General features: G+C 41.1%; 1 protein-coding gene and 1 long non-coding RNA gene across 2 annotated transcripts in view; one reads left to right on the top strand and one right to left on the bottom strand.

Annotated features, from left to right (window-relative positions):
* The window catches only part of kdm6ba (lysine (K)-specific demethylase 6B, a), a 105,517-nt gene that overhangs the window by 53,863 nt on the left and 29,409 nt on the right, over positions 1-22,245 (bottom strand). Inside the window, exon 4 of the mRNA XM_080904878.1 lies at positions 4,731-4,791. The gene's annotated coding sequence lies outside the window, so the exon portion shown is untranslated. The remainder of the gene's footprint in view (positions 1-4,730; positions 4,792-22,245) is intronic.
* LOC308411158 lies at positions 18,474-20,830 on the top strand. Its single transcript, XR_013974343.1, has 3 exons — positions 18,474-18,756; positions 20,470-20,651; positions 20,731-20,830. It is a non-coding gene; the product is annotated as an uncharacterized lncRNA (long non-coding RNA).

Here is a 22,245-nt window from a genome sequence, read left to right as displayed (position 1 = left end):
TCACAGAGGAGTCAAACTGCACGCTTCCCAGAATAACCGAGTGCAGGCACATCTGCAGTCTGCTGCAGTTCTACTCTCAATGGCTAAGCAAAGGAGCTTGGCAACAGCCCAATGAGGAAGTCAAACAAAGATGTGAGATAATTCATTTGATCAAGTAGATAAAATGTTGTTGTGAGTCTATTTAACCAGAAAACCTGGGAGTCGACTTGAAGTCGCACAAGCACTTTTACAGTTTTACCCTAGCAAGCAGGACAATTGACAGACTGCTTAGTGTAGTTTCTACCTGCCCATGCCTCACTTCTAATGCTCTCCCTGGCTTCAAGCTACACTGTAATTAGGCAGTGATCACAAACAAATGAGCCTTTACACAGACTAAACTCCAGAGTGCGTCCCCTTGTGTTGTTTCTAAAAACTTTATTTTCCATCTCACACACCCACCAGGTTAAAGATCTAATTATATTTTAAAAAATCATATTTAGACTTTGATTCTTGGCAGTTATTCAGATGTGACAACAGCGTAAGCCTGCACAGGTTCAGTTTCAGCCTAAAACTGAACCTGCTGATAAATACGACTGACAATGCAGTTGGTTAAATGAGGGCAAAAGCAAATAAAGGGAAGTAAACAAGGTGAGACAATGGCAGAGGGTAGGGAGCAAAAGAGGAAACTACCGAGCAAGGAACAAGGAGAGACGACCAGTCAGTTGGGTGCCACGTTACATAATTCTCTCACTGTATTGATTGCTGTGCTGATTTGGCCTCTAGCCAATATTCATAGCATTTGTAATTATTGAGCCGAAGCCCAGACGGAGTGAAAGCGCGAGAGAAAGAGACTGAGATTCTGAGGGCAGATAGACGGCAACCGTTAGAGAAGACTGCAAAGAAGCGAGAAATAGAGGTATGAGTGGAGAAAGGGTGAATAATAGCCGTGAATTTTGGGATGTAGCCAAAGTGACACCAATAAAGAGAGCAAAGAGAAAGGAAGCAGCGTCAGATAATGAAAAGACACAGAGGGAAACAGAGAGAGCATGTTTGAGAGATCATTTAATTGAGTGAGATGGAAATAGCCTAGTTGTGGGAGAGAGGAAACAAGTGTGAGCTGGGATGAGGAGATAGCGACAGATCGAGGGGAGGTGGGGGGAAAAAAAGTGTGTCAGTGAGTGCAAGGCAGGTTATTCTTGCTGCTGTAATCAGTACTGTTATATAAGCTTGTAGCACTGGGCAGAACAGCCTGAAGCACTGGATCTGCAGGACAGACTGGGTTTACTGCACGCACACGGTGCGCACAGTTCGCCTTCAAACACTTTACAGTAGGAACAGAAAGTGCCTGCGGCCACATATGCTGCATATGAACCTCAACATCGTTCGCAGGTTGCTCTGAGAGCATTTGAAAATACACGTTTTCTCTCTGCCTCAGACCAAAATTTCAGCTTTTTCTTTTTTCTATCTCCAAAGTGGATGAATATCAAACACCGGCTGGTTTCGTGTTTCAAGTTTTTGTCGATTCAGCATCTCAAAACCTGTCCTTCCTGACTCATGCAGGTTAGGGGTCAGAAGTTTCGCACTTTTCAGGCACGGACGCCTCGTCAGTTTGATGAATTGATGTCGTTCTGTCCACAAACTTACTCTGCCACATGCGATATGTAATTACAGGAATGCATTCACACACTTTAGTTTAGTAACAGTAATCATGGAACTGCAGGTTTTAAAAAACAGCTCAACTGTCAGAGTCCTGTTTCTGTTTACTATAAATCACCAAAATCAGACCTATGACCCACTTTGATCTTTAGTCACCTGGACCAATTCCCCTGTCAGTGAAGATGTGCAACTATACCTTTACAGTGCAAATTTCAGTCTTTGCCAGATGTTGGCTATGCTATGGCTACTCTATTCACTCGGCAAGGTTTTATAACCTCAAGACCAAGAAATCAACAAGTGAGGATGTATCCGCACACGCAGTTAACTAACAGTCCCGCTCTCCCTGTTGTAATCCTTCATTTGGGGGCCTCTCCTTCCTCCCCGTCTTCCATCCTTCGCCCCCTCTGGCACTTCCTCCGTTCTATGACATCTCTCTTTCGCTCCCTCGTTTTCCATCTTTGGATAAACTATAGACGGATGAGGGGAAGGAAGCGCAGATAAAGGCATAAAACTATATTAATGAAATGAAAGAAGCACAGAGAGGGAGGAGACGGGCAAGAAGATGGAGGAGAGAAGAAGCAGGGAGGGAGACGGAGAGGTTGTGATGGAACAGATTTTCCTGATGCTGGTGAATAATTTACTTTATTCTCTCTCTCTCTCCCTTTTTTTTTTAAAGATATAATCAACTGGGGATGGGGGGGTGGGGTCTGATTAATTGCCAATTAATGTTTAACGAGGCACAGCTGTGTTCATTTAATACTAGTTTAGGCTTTGCCTCTCCCTGCACCCCCTCCCTCTTTGTTTCCCTGAAATGTGTTGCACTCTTCTTCTGCTGTTGATTCTTTGCCACAACAAGTTCAACTGGAAGGATTACCAGTGCGTTTAGCAGTCACTAAGAAAAGCAACTGATTTACCCTGTGAGTAGATGCAAAGGCACCACAATAAGCGTCAACGCACACACACACACACACACACACACACACACACACACACACACACACACACACACACACACACACACACACACACACACAGAGCTAAAACGACCCTTCTCTGCGAAGACGCATGTACGTCTCTTTTTGTACGACTACAATACTGCTCTTTAAGAAAGACCTGCTTCCTTGCCAAGAGTTAGATCAGAAGAAGAGTGCAACTGACAAGTTGTGGTTTTCCAAAGGGTTATGTGCCACACTTTTCCTTTCCCTGTAACAGTAGCTTCCTGAAAACGAAACTGGATGACATCCAAAAGCACAGCGATGACAAGGCTTCAGGATGTCTGTTTACAGGCTTTGTGCTAAGCTAAGCAGCTGCTGCCTGCGGCCATTTACCCGACACACATGAGAGAGACATTAATCTTCAAATCCAGCTCTCGGCAAGGCCGTCGGTAAGTGCTTTTAAAGGCCATTTTTGGCACTTCTTTCAAAAAAGTTATGGAAAAGCTTGGGAGTAGTGAAAAATCCTCCAAGGAAACCTAACCCCAATCGGCTGCCGAAAGACACTTCCCAGCTTTTTAGTGGATGCTCAACTTCGACAGCAATTTCCAAAAAACTGATGGAAAACATCCTATTGAGAGTTCACTTCGTTTGAATGTTTAAAAGTTTGCAAACCTTAAATTGACAGTTAGATATAAACATAGTTGGAGACGGAGTACAGTTTTGCACCTGACAGCACAAAGACTCGTAGGATTGTTAATGTTTAAACTGTTAACTGATGACTGAAGTGATTAAAGACCACTAGTGTTCCCCTTAAATGTGTGTTAATATTGAATAAAGCAGCATTCCTGAAGTTGCTTGGCGTATAAATTGCTGGACTCCCAACCTCTGCTGTCAAAACTAAGTCATGTTTGAGTTCTTATATAGTGGTTTTCTACACTAATCACCCAATATCTTTCTATCCAACACTCACGCTGATGAGTGCATCGAGTTCAGCATCTTGTCCGAGAACACTTTGAGATGAAGCAGTCAGGGATCGACCCGCTAACCACGCGGTGAGTAGATGCTACCCTCCGAGCCACAGCCGCGCCACAGTTATGTTACAGTACTAATATTATTAATGTCCATCAACTCAGAGAGGAAGTATGCCGTGATACGCGAAGAACTCAACACATCCTGCTGTTGAACTCACTGACACTTGTGACTTTTGGATTCTTCACCATACCCTCATGACTCTGCATGTAAGAATGTACAGGGCTCATCTCGCCTCATCTCTTTCTTTCCTCTGTTCGTCTGATGCATCACACGCCTGGAGCCTCTAGCTTCTTCCCTGTGTGTCTATCTAGGAGAAACATCATCACTAGGCACTGCTCAGATTTGTAACATTTTTGTATACAGTGAACTCACTGTATTGCAGAACCCATCTGACCTGAATGCATGTAAATATTATGGCTGTGGACAACGTAGAGCCAGTAAACTACACGGGATGCAAAGTACTGCATCTGTCAGCATAGTTAAAAGTGTTGTGTTCAGTCATGTGTGTGTGTGTGTGTGTAGCGTACATATGTGTCTTTCTAGCCCTTTTTTCCTGTTTTGGCTCTCATTACAATCTGATACCTCTATCCATCTGTTCACAAAGGAGAGTGAGACGGAAGAAGGGAGGAGAGGTGGAAGAGTTGGCCATCACTCTTCATCCATGCCCCTCCTCTTCCTGCTTTATCTGCTTTCTGTCTTTGTCTTATAGCTCCCTACCCGCCTCCTCTCTTCTCCTCAACCTTCCCATCCCTCTCTCTAGTCCCTCCTCTCCTGCCTGTCTTTCTTCTTCTCCCCCTTTTATCTTCGGTTAGAGCCAGTATGGAGCTCAGCTTCATCTGAAAACCCAGCAGGTGTGTGGTGTGTCTAATTGTTCGTAAGTGTGTGTGAGTGTGCAAAATGTGCTTTAAAGTCTTGCGCGTGAGAGCTTTTTTTTCCCTCGCAAGTCACACTGTGCCTGTGTCTGTAGCTACTGTGTGTAGTGTGCCTGTGTGAGATATCTCGTTTCCTCAGGGGAGGCCAGGCCCATTTCCACTGTCTGCTGCAGCCAACCAACCCAGCAGTGCATCGATAATCTATTAGAGTAAAAATACACACACGCACACACACGGATAAGCTTGTTCATCTTACCTGCCACTGTTGAGAACACTCTGGATGTGTATGGACTAAGTGGGTGGCCAAATGCCTGTACCTGAAAAGCAAGCATACCACAGAGATTACAAATAATTCACACATTTCCACAGCAGCACTGGCCAATAGAAATCAGACATAGTAGAGCTGAGTAAAAAGCCACTTCACACAGACCAACACTTCCACTGCATGTTACACCCATTTGACATAAAGTAAGTAGATACTGAACTTTGCACTTATCTTAATATTTTGCATCAAATATTTGCACCCAATTCCTGCTTTGAGCAGATTATTCAGGAGAAGTATCGCTCTATCCCCTTGAACTTTTATCTCTGTGATACATCCTGGTTCTCCTCCACTGTGTCAGAAGAGCACACTTTTACACTTCTGGGAAGCGGCCAAATTGTCAAGGAAGTTGGAAACTGGGGCAGGTGGTGGACAAAGAAATAAAAATACTATTTTCATGAAGCGTGCTGGCACGTGTTGCAGTCAAGGTTGTTTGTGTTGAATGCTCTCTCCCAGAAACCTCAGCATCTTAGAGTAAAGTTACATTCCTGTCCCCCAAAATCCATGCACCTGATCACAGCCTCGGCTTTGAAAGTGTAAACTCTTAAACTGAAAATGGCGGGTTGACTCATCATCAGATAATCCTCCAAAGGAAAGTCGGATCAGTTTGAATTAATGAAGAAGACTTTGATTGGGAGATTGGCCAATCACAGACGCTGTTTCCTTGACTTTTTTTCTGTCATATTCCTGAAATAATCCTGGCAGAGACTTCTATAGTTTTATAGCATTTTTAACTAAAAAAATATTGAACTCCAAGCTGATTAATTTATTTGCCTATAGGGCTGCCACAAACGATTATTTTGATAGTCGACTAGTCACCGATTATTTTTGCGATTAGTCGACTAATCAGATCATCATCCATTGGACGTAAAACTACAGCTTATTGCACCAGCGGCATCTGCTCTTATATAACTATCATTAGCTTACAGCTTTAAGTGTTTAAGGTAAGTGCTAACTAAAAATAAAGACAAGATGATAGTTTGTTAAATTTTTATGAAATTTGCAGATTGTTTCGGTGAAGTTTAATAAACTCCTTGCTATCTAAACTATAACAGGACACTGGAGTATATTCTCGAGCATCTCACACTTCTGATAATCAGCTGTCTGCTTGACATTTATTCAGCTGTGTAAAAACTATAACTTTAATCTCAGACAAACTGATTTACTCAGGAACAAATAAAATACTAAAAAAAAAAAGCCAAACAATAACATTTTAAGTTATCTAAGTGACTCATATATATTTAACCTGAGTAGCGAAAGACAGCGGTGGGTTTGAAAACGATTTGTGGGGAGTCCGGTGTTCTCACGGTGCTAGTGAGCCTAGCCCCCGGCTCGCTAACGAGCTAGTGGGTAACAGACGTCTCCGAAAACGTCGGAGCGCTTTTGAAAATATGTGGTGTCCTTGTAAACTGAGCAGATATTTGAGGTTTACACAGCTACATTCTCGCCTGAAAATATGTTAAACGTTTATTTTGTGACCCAGAAAGAAGAATAAGAGTAACATTAAAACTAACTAGCTGCCGCCATTGTTGGAAACTGCGCTGGGCCGCGCTATGAATTCTGGGACACAGCTGCTTCTTCTTCTTCTTCTTCGGGGTTTAACGGTAGCTGACATCCTTGTACATGCAATGCTGCCATCTTCTGTTTCAGTCCGTTATTACACTCTTAAATCCTGCCACTTATTCCTGCGTCTTTTGTGATCTTACAAAGTTTCAAACGACGCGTCGACTATTAAATCAGTCGTCGACGATTTTGATAGTCGACGTAATCGTGACTAGTCGACAAATCGTGGCAGCCCTATTTGCCTATTATAATGCCATTGAACACAATGCAACAAATGTAACACTCAAACATACTTCAGTAGTGCGAGAAAACGAAAAACACGTTTTATTAGCCATGCCTCTCAAATCTAATGCAACTGACTAACCTTTATGAAGCGTTTCAAATCTAATTTTCAGTTGATTTTGTCAAAAAGGTCATCAAATCTTGTTTACCGTTAAAGTAACTAGTGTCGGTGTACAGAACTGCATCAGCAGGAGGTTTCTTCCTATTAAATGGGAGTTTTTCCTTCCCACTGTCGCCAACTGCCTCCTCACATGGGGTCTTGGGATGGGACTGTTGTGGGTTCTTTTCTATATAATTTTAGGTCTTTACTTTACAAAGTGCCTGACGTGACTTTTATTGAGATTTGATGCTATATAAATAAAACTGAAATGAATTGAAATGAGTGGATAATATTTTACCACTGTACCTAAAGTTGATGCTGAATGTATATTAACGAAAACACATACACACAATCATATGTCTCAACTAAAACTACAGCAGAAAATATGTACTGACATTTAGATATTTAAAAAAAGGATCTGATGTAATTCTCCATGTAAATATGAAAATACACACACACACAAACACACGCACACACACACACACACAGTACTAGTCTATTGACCAGCCGTGCAGAGTGGCAGCAATTACACTTGCCAGACATACACCCACGGTTATTATATCCTCAGATATCCAAACTGCATGCACAGGCAGAGGCTCGGAGAAATAGTGATGGACAAATAACACAGGGCCAGACAAAACACATAAACAAGACACCAGCATGATGTAAGAACGTGCAATATCAGACATCACATAATTAAAGCTAAAGCCTGTTTATCGACCAGCTAAGTAGGACAGGAGGAGCTAAGCCCCAAAGATGTAGCCTGTTTACAATAACAGCCATACACAGATAATGTAACACAACACTATTCTGCTGCCAGCCTATATTTACCGTAGCCTGAGGCTGTAGCCACATAAGGAACACAAGGACGATTTTTCTCTGCCAAATTCTGGAGGTCAAATAAAGTAATAGGAAGCATTAGTTATTTCACTGCACCACAGAGAGCTTTGAACAGATACAGCCTGAGTTTCACTTTCCACAGTTTCCAAACCCCAAAGATCTGCACTGAAATAAAGGGTGAAGGCAACAAATTTGCCATGGTAGGACTAGCATGTCAAAAACTAACTCATTATACAATTTCCAGTTTATTAAAACACTTCTCAGTTAATTCAATTGGTCCTGTAGAGCTCTACAGCGACATGCAATGAAAAAAAAACTGTATGTGCGATAAATTATTTTGCATAAATAGCACTCGCGTGATGGCTTTGAAAACAGTGTTATTTTGCGAAGCCATGGTACGTCAAAACCAAATTGTTATCATATCAGTGCAATTAGCCTTAAATTCAATAACAATTCCCACAATTCCTTTGTGTTTGCTGCCAGTCCACTGGTGGCTCAGAGAAAAATGGAGCAACAGAAGAAAACGAGCCCACACAGAATATCAGATTATTTATATTGTGCAACTATTTAATACTAATAATGTGTCAGACTAGGTAACCTGGAGACTTAAATAAGTTGGAAGAAAGTCGTTTTTTAAAGAAACAATGAAACTAGTAAGAATGTCCCACAGTTTTATTACCTCTATCATTATTGTTTAAAAAAATCCAGCAGCAACAAACAATGATTTTAACTCTCCTTAAATTAATCTGCCTACTGTCTGCATTAGGAAACTCTTAAAACCCCACAAACGCTGACTTTAACACAGCCAAAGCTCTAAATGCATTTAATTTTCAAAATAAAAATCAGTCAAGCCTTTACCAATTTCCATCTCAAAAGCACAAAACCCGAGCAATGATTTCAGGTAAACCCTAAATAATTCCATCATCTACCATTTTCTTCCTTTGGATAATCCCTGGATTCCTGCCTTTTGGAATTCCTCCACAGATTATCCCTTGCCTTTAACTACTCCAGGGGCAAGGAGCACGGGTGGAGGGGGTGGTAGTGGAGTGCAGGCTGAGAATGGCGAAGGAGGGGGTTGGGGGTGTGGGACAGCGAGTGTTGTTTTAAGAAGTTGGAAGTCTGTGAATCTTGCTGTGCTTGTAATTCCCCCTACGGACATGTTTTATACACGTCAAGGATTTCACTCCATTCCTCTGTTGTAAGCCTGCTCCTGATTCCCTAGTCTCACTTCTTTCCTTCTGCTTTCTTTCTTTTTCTTCTTTAGGGAACAGAGATACGTAGGTAAATGCACACAGCCAGGCTAGCTCCCGACATTTCCCATGATCTGCCTGACAACAGCCTGAGGGCCTGCACATGGGCACACTTACATGCCCACAATAATAGAGAATTGAGATGGCAGGAAAAAAAAGAAAGCGATAAAGGGCCCTGCGACGAATCCTTGAGGCACTCCAACCTTGTGACGCAGCAGCCGCCCCCCTTGGCTGCTAAGCCAAACTAACCAGTGGTTAGAAGCTGTTCTGCTCCGGTTTGCTTGCTGCTTTTGTTTGGCAGAAAACAATGACAATCCCCCTCTCTCTAATTTACAAGGGAGTTGGCTCATTCCTCTGGGTGGAATGTACAGTGGGAGCAGCCTGCATTTCATGCTAGGGTGGAGAGATCAGTGATTGGGGAGGTGATCATCCGGCCAGAGTGGGGCTGCTTTAAGGGAAGGGTGAGTGAGTTTAGTGGCTATTTTTAGAAGATTTGTCATTTCAATCCGTGGCATGTTTCTGCGCTGTGGTCAAGGAAGGAAACACCGGTGGGGATACGTGGCCTTGCGCCGTACACGCAAATCTGTGCAACAAAGTAGAAACCTGCAAGGAACCAGTTCAGCAACCAGACAAGTTAAATAGGGAAAAAACAAGAGAATGTGAGAAACAAATGCTGAAATCCATATCCACAAAGAGAACAGCGAATAGAATCCTCACCAAACACACCTTAGACTGCGAGGACAAATCATCAAAGCTTACTGAAATCCACACAAAAACAAATGCAAACAGCCACGCAGTCACTCCATCGCCAAACCACCACCCACTCAGTTTCAGTGTCACCTCACTTAACCTGCAGTGCACTATAAGAGCTAGTAAAGATGCTGAGAGGCAGAACGGCGAGGAAGATGCACAAATGGAATAAAGGCGATCTAAGATCAGCATGTCTCACTGAGTCTGTGCAAAGCCTGAAATGAAAGGGGATGAAAGAGAGCGAAGGAAAGACAGACTTCATAGAGCATATGGGGACCTAGATTCCTTCGCCTTCCCTCATCCTTCCTGTTTCCCCTCATCTCACACACCTGGGACCATTACTCCTAGAGGAACCAACACCCAACCTAACTCTCCTTTTTTTAATTAGTTTTCTATCTTTCTTCATCCATATGCTATCATCTGTCTGTCCAATCTGCTGTCTCTTTAGACTGCCGTCAGACTGAAATAATCTTTCTCTTACACACCTGCTTCTACACCTTTCCTGCCCAATTAATGATTTGAAATTATCGCATTAACATAACGTAGTAACAGAGTATTTAAATGGTGGATAAATCTACATGTATAGCTCTCTTTGCCACATTGACTCTCTAGCTACAGTATGTTTGCATGTAGGGATTAGGCCACAGGGATGCAGTTTTAGAAAGTATGAACTATTCTCACATATTATTGCTTAACTAATTTAGGTAATTAAGTAATGGCTCAGCCACATTACAGTAAAATTACAACAGCAACGTCTTGACCACGAAGAAAAATGTGGTTGTGCGGTGGCTGCATTGACATTTTGTTGATTTTTTGCTGTTAGAGATCGACTGCAACAAGTTGTAGCAATAACTAGAAGCAGAAAAACCTCAACCTCTGGGTGACCACTTTCAATCTTTGTGCAACATGACTGTTCACCATGTGGGAGGCAACCTGTCTCGAAACACTCAGAGCCTAACTCAACCTGACTGTAATCACTCAGATAGATAGACAGGCGAAGGTTTGCAAATAACTCTGCAATACTGGACTTGAATCAATTGGTTGTATTGTGATTATTTTCCAATGTATAACAAGAGTTTAACCTTGGCAAGGTTTCCTAGTGTCTAGGGCTGTGCGATATGACCACAATCTCATATCCTGATATAAGACATCTATCCTCCTGATAACGATATAAATCACAAAAAATTTACATTTTCTGTAAATTCTGTGAATCTCGGGCAGCTCGACTTGCGTGAAGTGTTTCCAGCTGCGCGTCACGTAGCTGGAGTCGAGTGTTTTAACAGATGCATGAAACTATACATTTTTAGACATAAGTTGTAACGGCCGCCGTTTTCTTTGTGAGTATTTATTACACGGCGTGCTGCGGGGAAAAGCCTGTTCTAACGTTTGAGTCTAAGGTTTACTTTTTAGCACCTGACGGCTCTTCTTTGCTTCTCATCCGTAAATACTCTGCATACTCTTTCATGTGATTCAGTTTGTTTTGAAAAGTTTCAACAGGATCTTGAGCTTTATTCTGAAAGGCTTATGTGGAAAATAAACAAGCGGACACGCGATGGTTTTACCGTCGTTGTTGCTAACGACAACGCATAAAAACAGGCGCTTGTCCGTCCGTAGTGTGGTTATATTAAATATAAGAGAAATAGAGAACGTTAAGAAATTAATATAGCCACTACAGTGACCATCAGAACGGTGAAAAAATATTGACGTAAACAGTTTACTTTGCGACACCATGAAACAAACGATAGCGTAAAATGAAACGATAGACGTTTTTATATCGTTATATCGAACAGCCCTACTAGTGTCTATGTGAATTTGGACCTAAATTGCCATCTTGCAGGAACTACACCACTTTTTATGAAAGGATTTCCAAATTTGTGGTTTAAAGTTTTAATGTTCTGGCTTCTTTCTTAATGTGAGTAGCTAATGTGAATTTCTGTATAACTAGATGGCAACACATTTATTATTTTGCCATTTTATCACAGTTAATTGCCATATTATCACAAACACATTGCGTGTAATTGCCAACTTGGCCACCATTCAATCCCAATTAGATAGCATACTGATACTGAGTGTCTCCATGTTACTACTTTCTTGATGCACCAAAGTCCATTTGAAGATGCTAACTGAAAGTGAGCGGACAAAGACCTGATCCCTGTCTTCGAAGGAACCATTTCAAAGACAACGAGACAGGTTATTGCACATGGTCAAACGTGGTTAATTTTAGTCGTGCCGTGGCTTCAAAGCACTGTTTTCCTTAGTTTTACTGTAGTTAAAGTCTTCAAACGCTTAACACTAGATCTCAGTAAATTGCAGATTGCAGTCAACTGAATTCTGTTTTCTTATTCCTCCCAAGTAGAGCGCATAATCCTAGCTACGGTGGCCACTGTAGGACAAGCAACTCTGGGTGCCATTCATTTGTACTGAGTGCAGGCTGTCAGTCCACTATTTACCTCAGCTTTCAATGTGTCCACGTCTGTTTACTCCGGAGGACGCTCTAAAACTTCGTGAAAGGACTCTAATGTCATTCGATGAGTCAGTGAAGCTCACTTCTCTCTGGTTACACAGTGATACTGAGGTGTTTTGTTGAGGATATCCTGAACTTTTCGGTTGGTAACAGCTGCTATCTTTGCTGCTCTTAGCTGCTCTTAGCCAGAGTTGATGAAATTTTCTTTGAAATGGATCTAACATTGCTGGACACGAAACTCTAATGATATGAGAATATCATCAAACTGTTTATCAGAGGGAAAGTTTGATTTTTAAGTAAACATATTGTTAGTATATAGCCATTGTCCACTCTCAGGTGATGGGAGGGTCACAGTATATTGTGTCTTATTGTCTAATTTTATGTAAATATGTAACTGTGACAATATCAGGAATAATTAAGCATTTTTATGCATATTTTCATCTGTAAGAGCCCTGACTTTAGTTCATGCGATAAGGCTCGAACATCCCTTCTGGGATGTTAAAACACAGGTATGATCCGGTATATCTTGATTCTGAAGGTGCAGATACAAATTAAAATTTGCCTTCATACTACAGACACACCTACAAATTCTCTTATCTGCCGCCTTTGGTCTATCTCTCTGTATCTCTGTTTCTGTTTAGCTGTAACGTCCTCCATGTACAAAGAAATTAAATAATTGCAAGTTACTTTTTTGGCACAATTTACACAATGTCAAAGGCTTTTTCTTCTATATCCATTGATTGTGACAATAATCAATTTCAACTTGAACCAGGTAGGTTTGTTGAATAAAAGAATTAGACTGGCAAAGTGACATTTAAGGAATTACTATGAGGTGCTTTTTTTTTCTCGAACATGACGTGAACACCGAAAACAACACATATAGAGTGAAGTGCACATTTGAAAGTGCGCTTCGCTTTGATGTGTGCAGCCCTGACCTCAAAAGGGACAACTCATATGCGTGTGAAGAGTATCTGACAGGGACGGAGACAGGGTAGGAAGGAATTTATAACTCACTGCGATTACACCAGTAAGCCCACATCAAAGATATCCACTTTCTTTGAACTATATATGCACACTTTAAAATGAAAAAACAAACAAACAAAAAAGTACCTTCATGAATAGCATACGCAAGTTCCCCCCGAGTGGCAAAGGAAACATACACTTAAAGCAGAGATGTGTAAATAAAAATGTAGATAACCATTAAAAAAATTTTTTAACCCTTTTTGTAACTTCCAAGTAAGCCAGGAGAAAAGTCAGTGTAAAGCTTTTCTGGTATATTGTGTGTGGAAATGTAACTAAGGTTGTATGTGTCACAGTTAGGACTCAAAGCCATTCTGAAAAGATGTTATAAATACAGACAAGTGTAACCTTCCACCCTCATGATTTATGATGTCCAATAACGCCTCAGCTTACTTGGTTTCATGATGGCCATTACTATGAGTTATAGTGGTGTTAATGAGAGCTAAAGCAGTGTCTACATGGATTGTACATGACTGAAAATGAATAGGTAGAAAACCACAAAAACCCAAAACATAATTAAGTCAAGAACCACATTTTCAACAGAAATTACAAATACTAAGGTGCCTCCAGTTGAATAAGTTATGCCGAAGGTAAAGATAACAAGTTTACGAGCACCAAGTAGATGTGAAAAGGAACTGCTCTTCAGATTAAATGGGCAACTTCATTTACTGTACGTAAAAGAGTTAAATGCAACAACACGATCCCAAAAAGAAACACACAGACAGAACAGAGGTGGAGCGATGCCAAAGGGATTTCCGTGGTTGGTGCATGACTGATGAGCAAATTTTGCAAGGGTGTCAAAGAGCACACAGAAAAAAAACACAATAAAACAAAACAAAACGTGGATAATTGCATCCTGAAACTTGAGCCTATCTAAACACTCTGGCTTCCTGTAGTCAATTATCCCTGTTGGCATCCACTTTACAGTAGGTATGGCTAGTTCAGAAAGGAAGTCTATCATTCCCCAGAAAAACCAACTGAACCAATGTCATACACAAGTTAGTCACAGGGCCAAACCCCTGAAGGGGAAGTCAATAACACTTACACTCAGTAACACGGTTACTTAGGCTCATTTTTTTTTAGCAAAAACCCCCAAAAATAAACACCAACCAGACTCTCGTAAGATGTGGCCACAAATGAAAGCTACAGTAGGAAGAATAAACATGGTTTACCTTGTGTAACATGTGTGCACAGATTATTCATTGAATTATAAACACGAGTTCAGCTGAAACCCTGCAAGTGTGCTTGATTCTTAACTGTTTCAGGGGAATAGTGACAGCCAAATATGCCATTAAGATTTAATTGCTGAGCGTACAAAAGGTATGTTTTGGTGAGTGCATGTGCGAAGCTGTTTTGCGAATGAATAGTTTTTGTTTGAGCTACTAATTAGAAGATGGAATGCAGGGAAATGGAGTGGGTGGAGATGACCAAATGACGCAACAGCAGTAAATCGAGCCGAAAAGAAAAATCCCACGACTGTGTTCAATATGGCGCAGCATGTGCTGTTTAGCGGTGCTACATTTGTGGGAGAGAATATTTTTGTCGGTCCCTTACTGCTTAAACACATTTCTTCCATTGTGTATTCGTAACCTCGCCCTCCCTCTGCCTGGTTGCTAGGACACCTGCTATGAGCACGTGTAGTAGCCTGACAGTCAGGCCTAACTTTTGACCCCAAACTAAACCTTGTGACCTCAGCAGTGGTCTGAGTTCATACCGACCACCCCTACCGCTCTGTATGTGTGTGTTTTCTTGTGTCTGTGCATGACAGTCTGAGCACATCAAACTCACTAGTTACCCTGGTGTTTGAAAATTGTGTTAACCCTTAATTATGACCCAAAATGTCATTCTAAATCTAGTTAAAGGGAACTCAACCGGACAAAAACATCAGACTTTGTCAATAACACGCATAACCCATAACACATGGCCAACAACAGGGCCAAAGCGTCTTTGTGGGACACATTACTTATAGTGAAAGAGTGTCTGAAAAGCCCACTGTCCCTTGAGATTCGGTTCCCAGATGCAATGACACTACCACCATATTTTACCATGATGAGGTTCTATTTTCCTTTTCCCCAAATATGAGACCAAAACATGTGTTTTGGTTTTATCTTGTGCAGATGATCATTAGCTACAGACAGTAGCTAATAGAGCCTTTCACTCTCAGACTGCAGGCTTACTTGTGAGGGTACTTAACCCTTTAAGACCTACCATAACACCAAGTCCGCCAGAGCTTATCTTTATATTTTACATGCTGTAGTGCCATTTTTGGGAGTATTTCAAGTTGCTATACATCAATACAACCATTATAGCCCAAATTTTAACAATATGTACGCATTAAGTGGATAGTAATTACATAAATTGCAAAAAAGTGCAATAAACTTCAAAAAAAAAATTTTTGTTTCTAGTTAGAGAAATTTAAGAGGGATATCCCTCAAATACAATACCAAAAAGTTGCACAAAATAGTTTCCCACCACAGGAAATTTATTTTGAGTGTCTTCATAGTTTTATTTTTGAAATACACCAATTTTTATATACTGCAGGAAAAACAAAAATAAATACTATAATGCAAATTTGCAAAAAAACCCCAGCATATACATCAAAATAAACTATTTCCAGCAGCTCAATTGGAGTTCTAAGCATCCCAGAAACGACACAGAAAGCCATAAAGTCAAACATAACTTTTAAAAACACCAGTATAGGTTTATAAGGCCCTGAAGGTAAAAAACTAACTTTCTGAAAATGACGCCACTTCCGGTTTTGGGCAGGTAAGGCGAACATGCGATAGTTTGCGCTGATGTCTATTCCAACGTAGTGTTACAAACAGCTGATCGGATCGGCAAAGTGTGTTTCTGGAATATTATGTTTTTGTTGCTGCAAGTGGTTTTTATGCAATTTTTGCAAAGCTTTATGTGGAAGGAAACCGTGACCTAGGACAAGCTGATAGCATGAGATGTAAGTACAACTCCTCCGGTTTCATATGCAAAAAATAATAATTTTTGTTTAAAACTGCTTTTACCAGAGCTTCCTTCCTGTTAACAGGGAGTTTTTCCTTCCCACTCTTGCCAAGTGCTAGTTTATAGTGGCTTGTCTGATTCTTGGGATTTTCTGTGTATTATTGTAGGACCTTTACCTTACAATATAGAGCCTTGATTTGACTAAATGTGAAATACATAAATGTGAATTGAAAGTTGAACTGAACTTACACTGCTTCCACACAAAACATTGTTATACAGTGTTTTCTTGAGGGTCCACTTACAAACATTAAACATTAGTAAGCCAAGCGAGGTCTTTATTCTTTAGAAGATATCCCAGCTAATGGGTGTTTAGTGATCTTTTTTTTTTTATCTGCAGCACACAAGCTTACAGGTAATATCTGCAGTGTTTCTAATACAAGCTATGACTTTCCTGAATGCTAAATTCCAAAGTAAAATCTATACCAGAAGCCTTGGATGCAATTTGGAAACCTGACCAAGCAGGCTATAAAACAAAGAGGCCACCAGGAGAGGGTGAGAACTTGGGCAGTTTGCCAAGCAAACTCACACATCCAAGAAATGGCCATGAATGCAGAGGCACAGAGAAGGTAGGACACTGGGTCAGAGTGTTGCAGAGGACCAACATTATTCCACTGTGCAAACATGGGCTTGCAAACATAGTGGCAGGGAGCTTTGTGCACGTCTGTGTTTGTGTGTGTGTGTGGTGTGTCATTTTGTCTTGCCAGCAGCAGACACAGGCTCACTGGGAAGGCGTCACGCCTTTATTTATTCATCAACCTTCTGGGAACTGGCAATGAGAGACAAGGTCAATACATCATTGTATACATGGGTACGCACAAACACACAAGCATGTACACCCCATTCGGTTCACCTATAGGGCCCATATACAGTAAATACTTTGCTAGCATACCCCTGCCAACACATATGCTGTAATGACTCGTTAAAACGCTATCACAGAAGACACACACACACAGCATTCAGAGACTGTTGGCTCACTGGGCCATGAATCTGAGCCCAGAAAGCACACAGACCCTATTAAACTTTGCCGGATCTCCAATACACACCCTATTAATTCTTCAGATAAGCTGAGTCAGCATGCCAAAACAACAAAAAAGAGTGGAAATTAAGACAAAGCAAAGAGCACCGTAACCAGGAGACGTGGGCTACACGCACAAAAGTTTACTCCTGATCTTCTACAGCGTGATGACATATGGCACGCTCACAAGAACACAAACGTGTACACTGAAACACCCAAGAACAAAGGACATAGAAGGACTTTTGCAGACACACATGATACAAAAAGGCACACACCACTTTAAGTATCAAAAGCATGCGCATGTGATGCATTGCATCTGGTTCCTCTTACACCAAGAAACAAATAAGCATCATATGTGAATGTGGCGTTGTGTGTGCGTCAAATAAATGGTCACTGCTCTGTTAGCCAGAGAACGAGGAGGAGGGCTCACAATGAGTCCAGACAGGAGAGAGAGAGAGGGGCCAGCTGCTGTCAGATACACAAACACAAGCCACATGCAGCTGTTCATTGTCTGCCCAAGAGGCACATGACACATGCACACAAACACGCAAACACACACACATACAGTCTATGCAAACAGACACCATAGCAACAGAGGTAAAGTAAATCTGTGAGTTTTTTCAACAGCACGTGCATCTCAGTGGAAATCCTCAACTTCAGTGTGCACGAGCAAGCTAGCTGCACAAGTACTCGTGAGTCATCTAACGGGCTACGGCTGGACTGTGGGGTAAAAATAGCCCAGTGTGTCAAACATGGAAACAGAGTGATGATGAAACAACTGGCTGTACCAGCTGCGCGCGCGCACACACACACACACACACACACACACACACACACTGATTTGAATGCATGCAGCTTCGTAAAGTCTTTGTCCCATTTCATTGAACAGCACAACATGCTGCCCCTTGCCTATGATGTGTCTTAGTTTGTACGTTAGGGATGTCGGTTAGTTTAACCTGACATTCTCATTCTTTATCTGCAGGACACTCCAATGTTACTTTCACCAGATCAGAGAGAGAGAGAAGGTGGAGGGGGGATACTGAGAGGAGGAGAAGAGTACAAAGATGAAGGCAGGAAGGTTGACCTAACTGTTTGATGTTAAAGTTTAGAGCAAACCAAGGAGAAACTTCAAACAATTCTTGGAACTAAAAAGATTACCTCCCCTGTATATACACACACACACACACACACACACACACACACACACACACACACACACACACACACACACACACACACACACAAACAGTTAATATCAATGCACAATGGGTCAGCATGCCGTTGAGTTAGGGTCTCTGCTGTGGATTAATAGAGGGCTAAGAATACTATACGTATATGTCAGTTTAAATAGCAGTAATTACAATATGTGGACATGATGTTTAAAGTATTAGAAATCAAGCAAATTCAGTAGTTAGTTTATTGATTATTATAGTAAGTTTTCATATGTAGTGATGCAGACATTTTTTCCAGGGATATATGATCTGTTAGAAGGTTTTTCCATTGCACAATGTTTATACTATTTTTTTATTTCCTGTTTGACCTTCCCGTTTCCTGTATGACCTTCTTGGCAATAGTTAGGGCTGCAAGGAGAATACCGTCATTGGGACCTGAATAGATGACAAGTCACCTAGGATGCACAGCTTTGAAGACAGTGGGAGCAAGTAAGACAGCTGTTTAGTGTGTTTGTTTTATTGGAGATGTTATCTGAGGTGCTGTAAGTTTTAAGAGATGTTCTATTGCACAGGTGTCTCGAGGGCCGGTGTCCTATGGGTTTTAGATGTGTCCTTGATCAAACACAGGTGGTTTAAATGGCTAAATCACCTCCACAACATGTCTCCAGAAGCCTGGTAATGAACTAATCATCTGATTCAGATGTGTTGACCCAGGGTGATATCTAAAACCTGCAGGACACCGGTCCTCGAGGCCTGGAGTTCAACACCTCTGTTCTATTGGAATTGAATAATTACATTTAATAGGAGTAATGTAAAGTTTAGAAAGTATAATTGATTTTATTTATATTTATTTATAAATATTGAAAACTGACAAAGGAGATATCATGAAATAAATGACTGGGAAGAGTAATTCCTTTTTCTTTCCAGATAGCTGAACTGAACAAGCTATAATTGAATATAAAGTCGGGGTTATTCCAGATTGGTGTTTTTTAACAGACTGGGTGATAGGGCTGCTCAATTAATCGAATTTTAATCACGATTACGATCTGGGCTTTCAACGATCATTAAAAATGACTGAGCCGATTATTAGCCCCTCCCTCATTTATCCGCGACACCTTAAAGGCCGGTCCGTGAAAATATTGTCGGGCATAAACCGTCCGTGGCTCAAAAAAGGTTGGAGACCGCTGATTAAGAGGACCCGAGGGAAGCTCGGAAAGCTAAGCAGAAGTTATTTGGAGAGGAGAGTGACTGCCGTTGGTTGAAAAGAGTTTAAAAAAAAAAAACTTCAGTGGTGTTGCACACTATTTTATATTATTTTTTTAAAGTCATTGTTAACCCTTTAAAGCCGGTCAGAGCTGCATGCTCCGTTTTGCGTAACTATTGTTAAATCCCTGTAGAACCTGAACCGTGTAAGCTAGCGCAATAATTTGTTTTGCATATGAAACCGGAGGAGTTGTACTTACATCTTATGCCATCAGCTTGTCCTCGGTCACGGTTTCGTTCCACATAAAGCTTTGCAAAAATTGCATAAAAAGCGCTTGCAGGAACAAAAACATAATATTCCAGAAACACGCTTTGCCGTTCCTATCAGCTGTTCGTAACACTTCCCACAGTAAAATGATGCACATGCTGTTTTCTTTGCAAATTTGCATCATAGGATTGTTTTTTGTTTTTCCTGCAGTATATAAAAATTGCTGTATCTCCAAAATAAAACTATGAAGACACTCAAAATAAATTTCCTGTGGTGGGAAACTATTTTTTGCAACTTTATTGTATTTAAAGTTTTGAGGGATAAACCTCTTAAATTTCTCCAAGTAGAAATATATGTAAACAAAACAAAAGCGATTTTCAATTTTTTTTGTAGTTTATTGCACTTTTTTGCAATTTATGTAATTACTATGGACTTAATGCATACATATTATTAAAATATGGGCTATAACAGTTGTATTGATGTATAGCAACTTGAAATGCTCCCACAAATGGCACTACAGCATGTAAAAAAATAATATAAGCTCTGGTGGACTTGGTTCTATAGTAGGTCTTAAAGGGTTAAATAAATATCGTCAAATAATCGTGATCTCAATTTCAGTGAAAATAATCGTGATTATCATTTTTGCCATAATCGAGCAGCCCTACTGGGTGATAACTGGTAGGTCTAGCAAATGCAAATCTTTGCCAAGTTCTTGTTTGGTACCTGACCAGGCAGTTTCATGTTGGGAGTGTCATGGTCTGCAGCCCGGCGTCCGGGGTGCTGTTGGGATGCCCACGCCCACGGGCGTGGCTGCTAACCCCACACCTGCATCCCATCCCAGGCGATCACCAGGTGGACTATTTAATCCTGCCCTACCTGCTGCTCCACGCCAGTCCGTAGTCGCCTCTCAGCGGTAACGTACACCTGCGGGAAAAAAACCCTTATGACAAATTGTCCATTGGAACGGACTCTGTTTTACCCTGTGTACTCAGATCACAACTCGGCGTTTTTGCGAGCCACCTGCCTGTCCACCTGTCCGCCTGAGATTCGGAAGCACTATCAGCCTCGCCGTCTCGACCCTTTTGGAGCCCCCCCCCTCTGGTTCACTCAGCCCGGCTACCTCCGTAAGACGTATACTCCACCTTCCCTCGTATGCTGCCTTTTTTCCGCACCCCAGTAATCTGTTTCTCTTTTTGTTTTGCAGCTTCTCACAGCCCCGCTCTCGGCGTTCCCTGCGTAGTTCACCTCCCCAGTCCCTCAGTTTCTTCTGGTTCCATACGTTGTTTTTTCGGCTACCCTCACGGGACACCTTTAGTTATAATAAATTTGCTTTCTTTATTCCCTCCTACCCTGGTGTGTGTGTTCTGCTTCTGGGTCCAGCTTGCGCACGGAACTTCGGTTCATGACAGGGAGAACTTAAGCCATTCAATAAAGTATTTAAACTGATTAGCTAAATGATATAACTCAAAGTTAGGAGATTCTAATCCCCCTTGGGATTTGGATTTTTGTAATGTTATAAGCTTTATATGAGGGTTTTTATTTTTCCAATAGAATTCTGATACAGTGGAGTTACCATTAAACCATATTTGGGGAAATTGGAAATAATGGAAAACAAGTAATTCATTTTTGGTAGAACTAACATTTTGATCATTGCTATACTTTCTATAAGTAATATAGGGACTTTAGACCATCTATTTAAATCATCTTGAACCTTTAAGAGTGGTGGAGCGAAATTAAGGCTAAATAACTCTGAGAACTTGGGAGTGAAGATAATAACGCGATACCAGGGCTGCCACTTATCTATACAGAGCCGTGAGATTGTAGACTTTAAACAATTCACATAGTAGTTGGAAACTTTGAAAAAGAATTAATGACTGTAAATAATTCTGGAAGGGAAGATTGTGGGTCTTGCAATAACAACAATACATCATCTGCATAAAGAACAGTTTTATGTTCTGTAGTAGTTTTCTTAATGCCTCTGATCTTTTCCTTCTGTCTAATTGCAGCTGCTAGTGGTTCAATGAACAGTGCACAGACATGGAGACAGAGGACATCCTCGTCTCGTACCAATGTGGGGAGTGAAGCTTGACGTACTCAACCCATTGGCCGTAATATGCTACACCTACTATGGCTGTGGGTGTAGCTTAGAATGCCTTAATCTAGTTGATAAATGATTTTCCGAACCTGAGATTAGGATATGTTGCAAAAGAAATTTCCAGTTAACTCAGTCAAATACTTATTCTGCATCTAATCATATAATTAAGGTGTTAAATTTGTTGATTGATAGCTGCATTAAATTGAAAGAGTTGGGACGACCATATCTAGCCTGGGCGCTAAAGCTTTGCTTTTAATTTTATTGTCCGTATTTACGAGAGAAAGCAACGATAATAAGCTAGAAGGGTAGACTCTTGACTGGACTGGTTTCATGAGTAGGATGATCATTGCTGTGTTCAGACTTGGTGGGATTATAGAGGTTGTTTTAATATCCAAGATAATTCTTACGAAAA

Source organism: Rhamphochromis sp. 'chilingali' (assembly GCF_963969265.1).
Source record: "Rhamphochromis sp. 'chilingali' genome assembly, chromosome: 1".
Classification (NCBI taxonomy): domain Eukaryota; kingdom Metazoa; phylum Chordata; class Actinopteri; order Cichliformes; family Cichlidae; genus Rhamphochromis; species Rhamphochromis sp. 'chilingali'.
The sequence above is the reverse complement of the archived record's forward strand: the minus strand, read 5'-3'. Positions and strand labels throughout refer to the sequence as shown.